The following is a 12,678-nucleotide window of genomic DNA, read 5'->3' as shown; positions in this document are numbered from 1 at the left end:
TAGGCGGAACTGGGCGCTCATTTTCCCGCCCCTTTCCGCTCCGGGGTGTCTTGCGCGCGCTACCCCGCTTCCCGCGCGGCCTCGGGCGGGGACTGCGCCTGCGCCTGCGTGGCGGGGCCGGAAGTAAGGGGGCGGGGTTTCCGTGGGGAGAGGCGCCACGCGATCCCACGTCAGCGGGAGCGGCCGCGGGGAGCATCTTAAAGGGCCCAGCCCACCGTGCCCTCCCCTCCCCTGGCCCGCGGGGCGGCTCCGCCAGCGGGAGTCCGTGAGCCCCTGGGAAGAGAAAACGGACTGGGTTGGGGCGTTGTAGGAACGACCTGTGCTCCGAGGGTTTACAGCTCAGTGCTTGGGGGTGGGGAAGCGTGTGGGGTGTGGTGCTGGACTAAGGTGCGCTCCAGTCACTGTGCTCCTGGAGTGCCACAGCTGCCCCCTCATGGGGTCATTGCGGATTCATGGAATGGTGACCTGTAAAGGTCATCTAATCCGACGCCTCTCTAGTCAGCAAGGACATCTGCAACTAGAGTGGTTTCCTCACAGCACTGAGATGGTTTGGAATGGTTCCAGGGATCAAGCATCTACTACATCTCAGGGCCACCTGGGCCAGTGTCTTGCCACCCTCCACAGAAAAATTTCTAGTCTAAATCTCCCTCTATTAGTTTAACTTCATCACCACTTAACCTGCCACAACAGGCTCTGCTCAAAAGTCTGTCCTCAACTTACTGATAAGTTCCTTCAAGCACTGGAAAGCCACCAGAAGATCTTTCTGGAGCCTGCTGCAGGCTGAACAACCCCAACTCTCAGCCTGCCCTCACAGCAGATCATCTTTCTCATCACCTTCTGGACTGCATGGGTTTTGGAGACCAAAGGTGTGCTCTCAGTTGGGATTGTGTGTGTAAAAATTACCATATCCTTCTACCCCTTCAAAAATACCAATTCTTTAGTTATTTTTTTACGGCACATGTTATGTGGCACACACAAAGCAATCCCCTGTGGAACAGCAAAAAGGAAATTGGTGTCAGTCTAGAAGAATTGGGAGATTTCCTAGACTGCAGGACTCCTAAGTGGATGACAATAAGAGTTTCCAAGGAAGCCTTGCTCTTTCATGCAGTGAGAGCAAAGAGGGAGGATGCCAAGGAAAACATTCCATCTGCGGTCTCCTAGTGAACCCGTGCAGGCTGTGCTGGGGGTACGCTCTGCTGACACCAGGGCTCACAAGTGTCCTCTACACGTGTCAGGCACTGCCAGAGTTCATGCTCTGGTGTTTAAAGCAGTGGATAATACTGCTAAGTACTGTCCTGGCGTGGGATTTACAGCAAGCCCTGGTGATCCTGCTGGATACAGCCAGTTCAGCTTCTTGCTGGCATGGGAAATTTATCCAAGTAGAGTTTACTGCACAGCAGAGCTAAAATTAACATCAGGATGTGGATGTTAGTGGGTTTCTATTTGGCTCTGCTCCCTGCACCATTTCCCTGCTGGCGAACACTTGTGGTAGTTATTACATCAGGCAGCAGTAGTGCAGCACCACGAGTCTTGACCAAAGTACTTGGGAATCATAGAATGGTTTGGGTTGGAAGGGACTTTAAAGATCCTCTAGTTCCAACCCTCTGCCTTTGGCAGAGCCACCTCCCACTAGACCAGGTTGCTCATCCAACCTAGCCTTGAACACCTCCAGGAAGGGAACATCCACAACCTCCCTGGGCAACCTGTTCCAGTGTCTCACCACCTTCACCCTACAGAATTTCTTCCTAATATTCAGTTTAAATTCTCCCCATTTCAGCTGCAATCCATTCCCCCTCATTCTATCACTGCAAGCCCCTCTATATTCTTTCTTGTAGCCCCCTTCAAATACTGGAAAGGACATGTCAGGATCTGTAAAATGCTGGTTTTGTCCCTGTGCAGGCATTGATTGCTCTACCTGCTGGCCTCCCAGCAGCATTTTCTGGTTTCAGGTAGTGACTCTTTTCAGCGTTTTAGTTCTGACTGTGTAAAGCATTAAGGGGAGGGTGTGACCCAACAGGAGGCTTTTCTGCTTTTCCTTTCAATAGCTGAGAGTTTGCTCCTTTCTCCTGGGATCTGCCAGTTGAGGAATGTGAATTTCAAGCATTAAATATGTGTCAGTGCCCAGCAGCCAGCACGGTCAATGAAACAGCAAATGGTGGGTGTCTGGGGTGCTTATCAGTCTGCTCATAGAGATTGGTCTCTTCTCCCAAGTGACAGGATGAGAGGAAATGGCCTCATGTTGGACCAGGGGACATTTAAGTTGAGTATTAGAAGAACTTTCTTCACTGGAAGGGTTCTGACACACTAGGAACAGGCTACCCAGGGAGGTGGTTGAATCACCACCCCTGGAGGTGTTTAAAAGATGCAGAGATGTAGTGCTGAGGGACATGGTTTAGCACCAGCCTTGAGAGAGAATGGTTGGACTTGATGATCTTAAAAGGCTTTCTCAACCAAAATGATTCTATGATTCTGGCTACATAAGATGGCTTTGTCACCCAGTAGTGGGTTCCACAAGGCACAAAGCAAAATGAGTCACTGCAAAGGGGGGAAGTACCTTTTCTATCACCTTCTCCCCCTGTTTTGGACCCAGGCATGCTGTCCCCTGGGTGTCTCCTCTTGAACCATGCCTTTTAAGGTTTACTGGTGACTGCTGTTCCTCATCTTTGGGGACTGTCTGCAGATGGGATTTAGCCAGTTTGGCTTTGCCCATTTCACCTGAGAAATAACTGAGCTCTTGGCTTTTCCTGAGCTCCTTCCCTCCTTTCCCACCTGGTAAACTGGAAGTAGTGGGACCTCTGAAATACTCTCTGAGGTGGGCAGTTGTTTTCAGAGAGACAGCAGCTGCTCTTGCATGAGAGCTGGTGAGGAGCAGATCTCCATGCAGTGGGGCCTTCTGCTGACTAAGCGGCAGTGCTTCCTGAGCTGCTCCCCTTGCTGGAGGGTTCCTGCATGCCCAGGCTTGATATCAGCAAACAAGAGGGTGCTCCAATCAGTGTTATCCCTCTGCCAGCTTGGGCCCGCTCCTTTCCTGCTGCATGTCCTGGCCTGGGTGAGTATGGGGCCAAGATGAGCTATGCTACTCCAGGCTATGGTCGGCAGCTTCTGCTTATCTGCCTTTGACCCACAAGTCCCTGAGCCTTTAGCAGCTGCATGTTCCTCAGCAGCTGGAGTGGGGACAAGCTGGGCACCCAATAGCTCCTTGAGCTCTTCCACTCCTGCCGCTGATGCTGCTCAGTTCTTGGACCACCTCGAGGTGGAGCATGGTGCTGTATTCTTCAGCTGCCACTGTGTGACCTGCTGAATGATAGGCTCACAGAATGGTGGAGGTTGGAAGGGACCTCTGGAGACCATCTAGTCCAACCTACCTGCCAGAGCAGGATCACATAGGGCAGGTCACGCAAGAATATATCCAGATGGGTCTTGAAATTCTACAGGGAAGGAGACTCCACAACGTTTCTAGGCAGCCTGTTTCAGAGCTCCAGAGCCTGACAGTAAAGAATTTTTTCTTCATGTTGAGGTGGAACTTCCTGTGTTCCAGTTTGTGTCCAAAGTTGATCTTGCCATCTTACAGGTCTAAAACCCCCAAAAGAAGCAGCAATGCACTGCAGTTCTTCAGACAGGGAGTCCAAAACTTAACTGAGGACATGGAGATACAGCTACATGCCACGGAATAGAAATGGGGTCTGCTCAGGCAAATGTCTTTTCCACCTGCGCTGGGCTTTGTTTGTGAGGATCCTCCCTGCCCTTCAGGAGAACTTTCTGTTTGTGCAGTATGTGCACCAGGAGAAGATTTGAGATGGTTGGGCATGTGGTTTTAAAGTCATTATTGCCACTCTCTAGGATAACATATAGTAGAAAAGACATTTGAGAACTCAGCACTTTCAATAGTTAAGATCTCAAATTAGTCACGAATAAACTCTGTTCATGTCAGTCCTTGTAGCTCACATTTCCCAGTCCCACAGAGAAAGGGTGAGAAGCTGGTGAGACAGCACCACCTACTTTTGAAACATTTTTATGTAGAGACGTACCAGTTTCCGTAAATGAACAGAAAGGTTGGTAAACAGGAAGCAGAATGTAAGTGGCATAACTTTGTAAAGCAAATAAAGGCTTTGTTGTCCAAGGAGCTACACTGCTGAGTCCCTGGATGGTATCTTGGAGAGCCAGGGGATCACACAGCTTGTGCTACAAGCCTCTAAAACGTGTCTTTGACCCAGTGTGAGATGTATTGTAAGACAGGTTCTTATTTTGAAGATAGTGACTCAAGTAGCTGTGGGATGGAAATGTGGCATCAAAGGTGAAGTGTGATGTTCTGAGCAAAAGAGATTCATCATCTCAGTGCTCGGCCTGTGGAAAGGTGACAGAAACCTACCCCCTAAAACCGCTCCTGGGAAAGAAGTGCACATTAGGCATTATGTATAGAATCATAGATTCATTTTGGTTGGAAGAGACTCTTAAGATCATCAAGTCCAATCTTTAACCCAGCACTGCCAGGTCACCACTAAACCATGTCTCTCACTGACACATCTATACCTACATGTCTTTTAAATACTTTGAGGGATGGGGATTCTATCACTGCCCTGGGCAACCCGATCCAGGGCTTGACAACCCTTCTGGGGAAGAAATTGTTCCTAATGTCCAACCTAAACCTCCCTTGGCAAAACTTGAGGCCATTTCTTCTCATCCTTTCATCAGCTACTTGGGAGAAGAGACTGACCCCCCCACCTGGCTCCAACCTCCTCTAAGGGAGTTGTGGAGAGTCAGAGGGTCCCCCCTCAATCTCCTTTTCTCCAGTTCCCTCGGCTACTCAGAATCACAGAATGCATCGGGTTGGGAGGGACCCTTGAAGGTCATTTTGTCCACCTCCCCCTGCAGCTGGCAGGGACATCTCCAAATAGATCAGGTTGCTCAAGGCCCCTTCAGGTTTGATCTTGAATATCTTCCTCATAAGACTTGTTCCCTAGACCCTTCAATAGCTTCATTGTCCTTCCCTGGACCCAATCCAGCACCTCAATGTCCTTCTTGTAGTGAGGGGCTGAAAACTGAACCCAGTATTTGAGGTACAGTCTGTTCCATACAGTGTAGATTCTTATGTTGCTGGTTGCTCCTCAAGGTCAAACACCCAACAAAAGCATTTACAATGGCAGACCGTGTTCTAGATTACCTGAAAAAAAGTGACCTCTTGGAGGTGGCTCAGTTTCACATGCCTGCTTAAGAATTAAAAACCTTCTTGGGTCCTTGACAACACCTAGTGAGTAACTGAGCACCCTGCACAAATTAAATATTTTAGAAGGAAGCACTGGCTGACAATGTGTCACTGAGCCAAGTGCCCCTTGTGTGCTGGCAGGGCTTTACAGCCCGGAAAGCAACAAGCAGTTATGGTTACAAAGTGATTATGGGTTAAAGCCTGGGGGAAAAGATAGCAAATATCAGTAGGACCTTTAGATATCTCTTCTAGGCCTGGCTGCAGGGAAGCCTGTTCCTTATCTTCAAAACATACAGGGGGTGCAGGTACCAAGGGTTGCATCTATTGTTTCATGGCTTGTGAGGCTGTGTTTGCATGTCCTGCCCTTCACTAAGTGCAGTCACAATAAAGAGGTGAATGAAAATCATAGAATTATAGAATCGTTTTGGTTGGAAAAGACCTTTAAGATCATCAAGTCCAACCATTATTTATCTCTACTGAGGCTGGTTCTACACCATGTCCCTCAGCACCACATCTCTGTGTCTTTTAAACACCTCCAGGGATGGGGATTCAGCCACTCCCCTGGGCAGCCTGTTTATGTAAGAACCCTTTCAGTGAAGAATATTCTTCTAATATCCAACCTAAACCTCCCATGGTGTGATTTGAGGCCATTTCCTCTTGTCCTATTATTTGTTACTTGGGAGAAGATCCTTACCTGCACCTGGCTGCAACCTCCTTTCAGGAAGCTGTAGAGAGTGAGAAGGTCTTCCCTCACCCTCCTTTGCTCCAGGCTCAACAACCCCAGTTCCCTCAGCTGCTCCTCACCAGACCTGTTCTCCAGACCCTTCAGCAGCTTTGTTGCCCTTCTCTGGACCTGTTCCAGCCTCTCAATTGTCCTCCTTGTAGTGAGGGGTCCAAAACAACCCAGCGTTCAAGATGTGCTGAGTACAGGGGTCAAAATTATACACCTTCATATGTTATGTGATAGCCATCACATCAGAATAAACAAACCTCAAGGAAATAGGTTCATAGCTGCTTGGGTTTTATCTCTGTGGATATAACTTCCCAAGGAGTTTGGATTATCAGACCAAGCCTATTTTAATATGGTGTAGCTCATCTTGTTGACCTTCCTCTCCTCTTTTGGCAGAGGGAGATAGGAAAAGACTCTGTTGCACTGATCCTTCAAAAACCTTTGTGGCTTTGCAAGGAAGGAAGAGGGAATATAATAATGCTTTGGGTTTAGTATCTACATTAGATAAACTCTTCTGCTGTGAAAACAAATTACATCCTTGACATTACAATTGCATTCCACTGGCAGATTTCTTATCGCCGAGATATCTGATACAATAGGGCAAGTGTCCTTTGTAGGGGTGAGTCAGGTTAGAGAAGCACTTTCCTTGAGCAAGTGGCTGTGGGCAGGGAGTGGTGGAGACGGTCCCCCGTGGGCGTCTCAGCCTTGTTTCCTGTGATTCTGTGATCTCTCTGTCTGTGCAGCCACAGCTGGGCTTGGCCAGGAAGCTAAACCTGCCGGCTCCAGCGGTGTGTGAGTGCTTTACTGCCAGCATGAGATCCTTGGCCCCTTCCCATAACGTCAGTGTAACAGCCCTAGGGAAGGAGCAGAGGTGGAAAGGAGGTGTTGTAGAGTATTCTGACCACAGCAGATTTCTGTGAGTGTGTGCCCTGAAATGATGTAACGAGCACCCTGAAGAACAACTCAAAATGCCACATTTTCCCTGGTGTAACTCCCTGAAAGGAGGTTGGAGCCAGGTGGGGGTTGGTCTCTCCTCTCTAGTATCAGGTGATAGGATGAGAGGAAATGACCTGAAATTGTGCCAGGGGAGGTTTAGTTTGGATATTAGGAAAAAAATTCTTCCCTGCAAGAGTGGTCAGGCATTGGAACAGGCTGCCCAGGGAGGTGGTGGAGTCACCATCCCTGGAGGTGTTCAAGAAACATGTGGATGTGGCACTTTGGGACTTGCTTTAATGGTCACAGTGGTGTCTGGGTCATGATTAGACTTGATGATCTTAGAGGTCTTTTCTAACCAAAATAATTCTGTGATTCTGTATTCCTCCAGTCTTCTGTGGAAGACCTCTTCTAAAGTGGCTTCCCAGCAGGAAAAACAGTTTGGCCTCCAGGTTGTTTAGGTTTGTTTTGTATCTTAAGTACATCAAAATTGGTTTGCAGTTAGTATTGACAAACAAGCTGGCATCTTTCACAGGAAATTTTCAGTAGCAGACAGAGGAAGTGTAGGTGGGGGATAGTGCCCAACCATATTTGTATACTTCAAAATCCTGAATCACCACCACAACAATATCATCTGTAAAAACCATGAAGCCTTAACAGGAGTAAAAATAATTTGTGAGGCTTTTCCATTTTCACACCACCAGCAAAGCAGGAGATACAGAATGGTAGAGGTTGGAAGGGACCTCTGGAGATCATCTAGTCTTGGTCTCCTGCCAAAGCAGGGTCTGTCACAGCAGGTTGCCCAGGATTGCAATGGCCAGGTGGCTTTGGAATCTCTCCAGAGAATGAGACTGTGCAACCTCTATGGGCAGCCTGCCCCAGGGCTCTATCACCCTCAAAGTAAGTTTTACCTTATGTTTAGATTTACACCAATGACCTCCAGGACTCAGCTGGATGCACTGGTTGACCCCCTGGAGACCTGCATCCTGTGGTTTTTGCACCCCAAGCCAGGCCATTGGTGATGTCCTGATGTTCTGAGCCACCTCAGTGTCTTGCAAAACATGGCAGTGACACCAGGATGCCCAAGAAGCTCATAGTGGTGGTACTTTGCAGTCAGTGCTGCAGGCTGGCAGCTATCTGCTGTATTCTGCATCCACATTTTGATGCAGAGGCAGCTTTGATGACAGTTTCCAAGTTCTTTTTCCTTTTCTGGTTTGTCATTCAAAGGGTCTCTGGTTCCAGACACAGCAAGAGCATTGCCTAGACCTCAGGAGGGGTGGAGATTTGGAGCTCAGTGGGATCCCCAAGCTGGTTCTTTGGGAGCCCAGCTTACCCTTAAGGCTTTGCACAAAGCTGCAGCTCCTGCGTGTGGGGGATGCTCAGCTGGAGCCTGCAGTAGCTGCTCCTGCTGAGCAAGAGGCAATAACCAGCTGTCAGATGAGCACTACAGGGCAGACATCCCCCTGAGCTCTGAGCTGAGCAACCAAAGTGTCCCCAGCCCTGAGTGGCCTCATTTTTTATTTCAAGTGCTGCTTTGATGGTGAGGAGCTGCACCAAGGCACAGCGCTAGCGGGCCAGCACTGCTGTCAGGACTCTATCTGCATCCTAGCTGCGCTTTGCTCCTCCTCAGTCTGCCAAGCTCATTCCCATCAGATTTTCTCCCCTGTTTGTGAATGTCCAGTCTTCATGCTCATGACCCCTAAATCATTATCTTAATGCCTTTAACCAAAACTCCAGCTGTCACTGACAGCTCTTCTTTAAGTAGATAATAGGAGCCCAGAACAAGATGTCTCTTGGGCCCCATCCAGCCCTGACACCCTTAAGGACTTGAGGCTTGTGTAGCACTGGGGAGGACCTTTGTTTGTCTTTTCTGAGACTGTATTGCCACGTGTGTACTTTACCTCTGGACTTTGCTCCGCTAACTTGGGTCAGGCAGTCTGGAAGAAATGCTTTGATACCTCCAGAGTGGCTGCTGGTGGGCTTGGCCTTGGGCAGGAGGGGTGCCTGTGCCTTGAGGAGGAGGAGATATGTCCATATCTGAAATGGAGGGATGTGTACTTGGGTAGGGGTACACCCATGCCTTGACCTCTGCACTTCCAGAAATGCAAAGCAAAGACACCATCATTTAGTGTCTTTAGCACTTTGATCAGGGCTAGGGTGGCTTCAGCCTGGCCCTGTGCACAGGGTGGAGAGATCCTGGAGGGAACCTGTGGCGGTGGAGGCAGCAGCATGAGGCTCTGGCTGGGCTGGTGCTGCTGTCTGCCAATGGACACATCTGGATTAGACCAAAGGCTGCCTCAGCTGAGTATCTTGGCTCAAAGCTTTCCTTGCAGAAACAGGTCTCTGTGAGGCCAGAAAGAGATGAGGGACTTGCAGCATCCCCAGTCCTGACCAGATGCACAGTTACCTGCATTGGGATGCTTTGGGGAGGTCCCTCAGACAGGCCCTTCAAGACAGCAAAACACCGCATGAAGATCTCCAGTACTCTGTGGAAGTATTGCTAGACAGCTGTCTATCACAGCAGTGAATGGATACAGGCAAGAAGCTCCTGCATTTTATTCCTTGCATCACGTTTTTGTTACTTTTGTGTCCTTTGCTGAGAATCAAAACACATCTTTACACCTGCAGACATTCAGTGCAGCAAGTAGGTTGCCTCTTAGACTCTCTTCAGGAAATCCTTCTGAGCTCTCACTGGATACAGCCTAGAGTACGACCACAATGTGACGTTTTTGGCCTACAAAAGCTTAACTTGGCCTTTCCAGAGCAAAGTATTGTGTCGAATCTTAACTCAAAGAGCTGAATTTTGTTTAGAATCACATAATCATTTTGGTTGCAAGACATCTTTAAAATCATCAAGTCCAACTGTTAGCCCAGCTCTGCCAAGTCACCACTAAACCATGTCCCTGAGCACCACATCTATATGTGTTTTTTAATCCTTCCAGGGATGGGGATTTCACCATGTCCCTGGGCAGTCTGGTCCAGAGCTTCACAATTTCAGAGAAAAAACTTTTCTTAATGTCAAACCTCAGCTTCTCCTGGTGCACCTTTAGGCCATTTCCTCTTATCCTATAGTTTGTTACTTGAGAGAAAAAAATCCACCTCTGCCTTTTTACAATCTCTTTTCAGGTTGTTGTAGAGAGCCAGAAGGTCTCCCCTCAGCCTCCTTGTCTCCTGGCTAAACAACTCAGTTCTCTCAGCTGCTCCTCACAAGCCCTGTTCTCCAGACCCTTCATTAAGTTCATTGCCCTTCTCTGGACCTGCTCCAGCCCTGCAATGTCCTTCGTGGAGTGAGGGCCCCAAAACTGAACTCAGTATTTGAGGTGTGGTCTCACCAGTGCTGAGTACAGGTGGACCATCTCTACCCTGGACCTGCTGGCCACACTATTTCCCATGGGAGCCAGGGTTCCTGTACTTCATGCTCCTTCTCCCCTTCATTCCCACTGCGTTGCTGAAGCATTCATGTATCCAGTTGATGTGTTAATCACAAGAGGGATGATGTGCCAAGGAGTCCCCAAGCACTGAAAAGCAGAGGCAGCAAGAGCTGCAGCCAGCTGGGCACAGTGGCTTGTGCCTGTAATCCTAGCATCAGGGAGGCTGAGGCTGGTGGACGGCTTGAGCCCAGGAGTTCTGGGCTGCAGTGAGCTGTGCTGAGCGGGCGTCCGCGCTAAGGCCGGCATCGATATGGTGGTCCTGGGGGAGCCGGGGGCCACCAGGTCGCCTAAGGAGGGGTGAACCGGCCCAGGCCGGAGACGGAGCAGGTCAAAGCTCCCGTGCCGCTCGGTAGCGGGATGGCGCCTGTGAACAGCCCCTGTAGCACAGCCTGGGCGAGACAGCAGGACACAGCCTCTTTTGGCATCTTTCCCCTGCACAATGCTGTGCTTGTCAGCTGCCTGTGCCAGGGAGCAGTCACCAAAGGGTCCAGTACACTGGCAAAAGGCAAAACATCTCCCTGAGCAGCCGGAGGACATTCTCTCAGTTCCTCACTGCCCCTGTGTGGTCAGGCAGAGCCCACACAAGATGGATATCAAGAAACCTGCAAAACCCTGAAGAACAGCTGGGCAAGGTGGCTTGTGCCTGTAATCCAAGCACCAGAGAGGCTCAGACTGGTGGATTGGCTCAAGCCTGGGGTTTCTGGGCTGCAATAGATGTCTGTGCTGAAGCTGGCATCAGTATGGTGGTCCTGGGGGAACCAGGGACCATCAGGTCAGCTATGGAGGGGTGAACTGGCCCAGGCTGGAGATGGAGCAGGTCAACACTCCTGTGCTTATCAGTATCTGTGAACTGTCCCTGTAGCAGAGCCCAGGTGGGAGAGCAGGACCAATTTTCTTTTGCATGGAACGGGGCAGTGAGGTATTGGGACCTAAGTGCTGAAGCGCGTGCAGAGCTGGTATCTTGGGGCACCACAGCCAGGACAGCAGGGCGGGGACTACATCTCCAAGGGGAGAGAGAGGCACAGAGTGAAAAATTTAGATGTTTCTAAAACATGAAGAACAGGGCCCAGAAACACTCTTAAAGAAATTCCTTCATCAAAGAGCTGCCCCTGATCCTCTGCTGGCACCCAGCTAGAATCCACTATGAGATGCTGATGTCAAACCCTACATTGTGTGAGAAACAATGAATTGGGGGTTGTGCCGAGGAGGTGCCAGCTGCCCTGGGAGGAGCTCCCTTTTCCCCACCAGCTCAGAGCCTTGCTGCCTCCTCAGCAGGTAACAGTGTTGAATATGTGCTGAAGGGGCAAGAAGAGAAGGAGAACCACAGAATCCCAGACTGGTGGGAAGGTGGAAGGGACATCTGGAGATCATCTAGGCCAACTGCCCTGCTAAAGCAGGAGCACCCACGGCAGGTTGCCCAGGATCACAATGTGCAGGTGGCTTTGAATCTCTCCAGAGAAGGAGACTCCACAGCCTTTCTGGGCAGCCTGCTCCAAGACTCCAGCAGATTCAGAGCAAAGAAGCTTCTCCTCCTGTTGAGATGGAACCTCCTGGGTTCTATTTTGTGGCCATTGCTCCTTGTCTGATGCACCACTGAGAAGAGACTGGCTCCATCCTCTTGCCCTGCTCCCTCCCCCTTTTTCCTCTGCCCCCTTCAGCTCTTGGTGGGCATTGGTCAGATTCCCTCTGAGGCTGCTCTTCTCGAGGCTAAACAGCCCCAAGTCTGTCAGGCTTTCGTCCTCGCATAGTTGCTCCAGGCCCCTCAGTATCAGGGGAACACGGCAAAAGAAGGGGACCGAGAGGAGGAGGGAAGAGACTCAGCGGGAAGAAAGGAAGGCGGGCAGAGTTGCCGTGACGTCACGGCTGCGGCCGCACTAGAGGGCGGCAGCGGCCCCCGCCAACCGCCGGGCGCGGTGGCGCACGCCTGTAGTCCTAGCTACTCGGGAGGCTGAGCACGCCGGATCGCTTGAGCCCAGGAGTTCTGGGCTGCAGTGCGCTATGCCGAGCGGGCGTCCGCGCTAAGGCCGGCATCAATATGGTGAGCCCCGGGGAGCTGGGGCACACCAGGTTGACTAAGGAGGGGTGAACCGGCCCAGGTCGGAGACGGAGCAGGTCAAAGCTCCCGTGCCGGTCAGTAGCGGGATCGCGCCTGTGAATAGCCACTGCAGCGTAGCCTGGGCAACACAGAGAGACGCGGGCTCCTTTTGCACACCCCACACCCACACGGTTTTTTGTGCGCCCCCACGGTTCGCAGCCCGTGCACCGCGCCCCATGTTTTGCGCGCCACGGCCCGAGTCCCACAGCAGCGGCCCCGCACAGCAGCGCCTACTGCTGGCCGCTTGTAGCATAGCCGGCTGGGCACATGCACGGCCGCGGAGCGC

This window comes from Dryobates pubescens, chromosome 5 (assembly GCF_014839835.1).
Source record: "Dryobates pubescens isolate bDryPub1 chromosome 5, bDryPub1.pri, whole genome shotgun sequence".
NCBI lineage: Eukaryota > Metazoa > Chordata > Aves > Piciformes > Picidae > Dryobates > Dryobates pubescens.
This window is presented reverse-complemented; position numbering follows the sequence as displayed.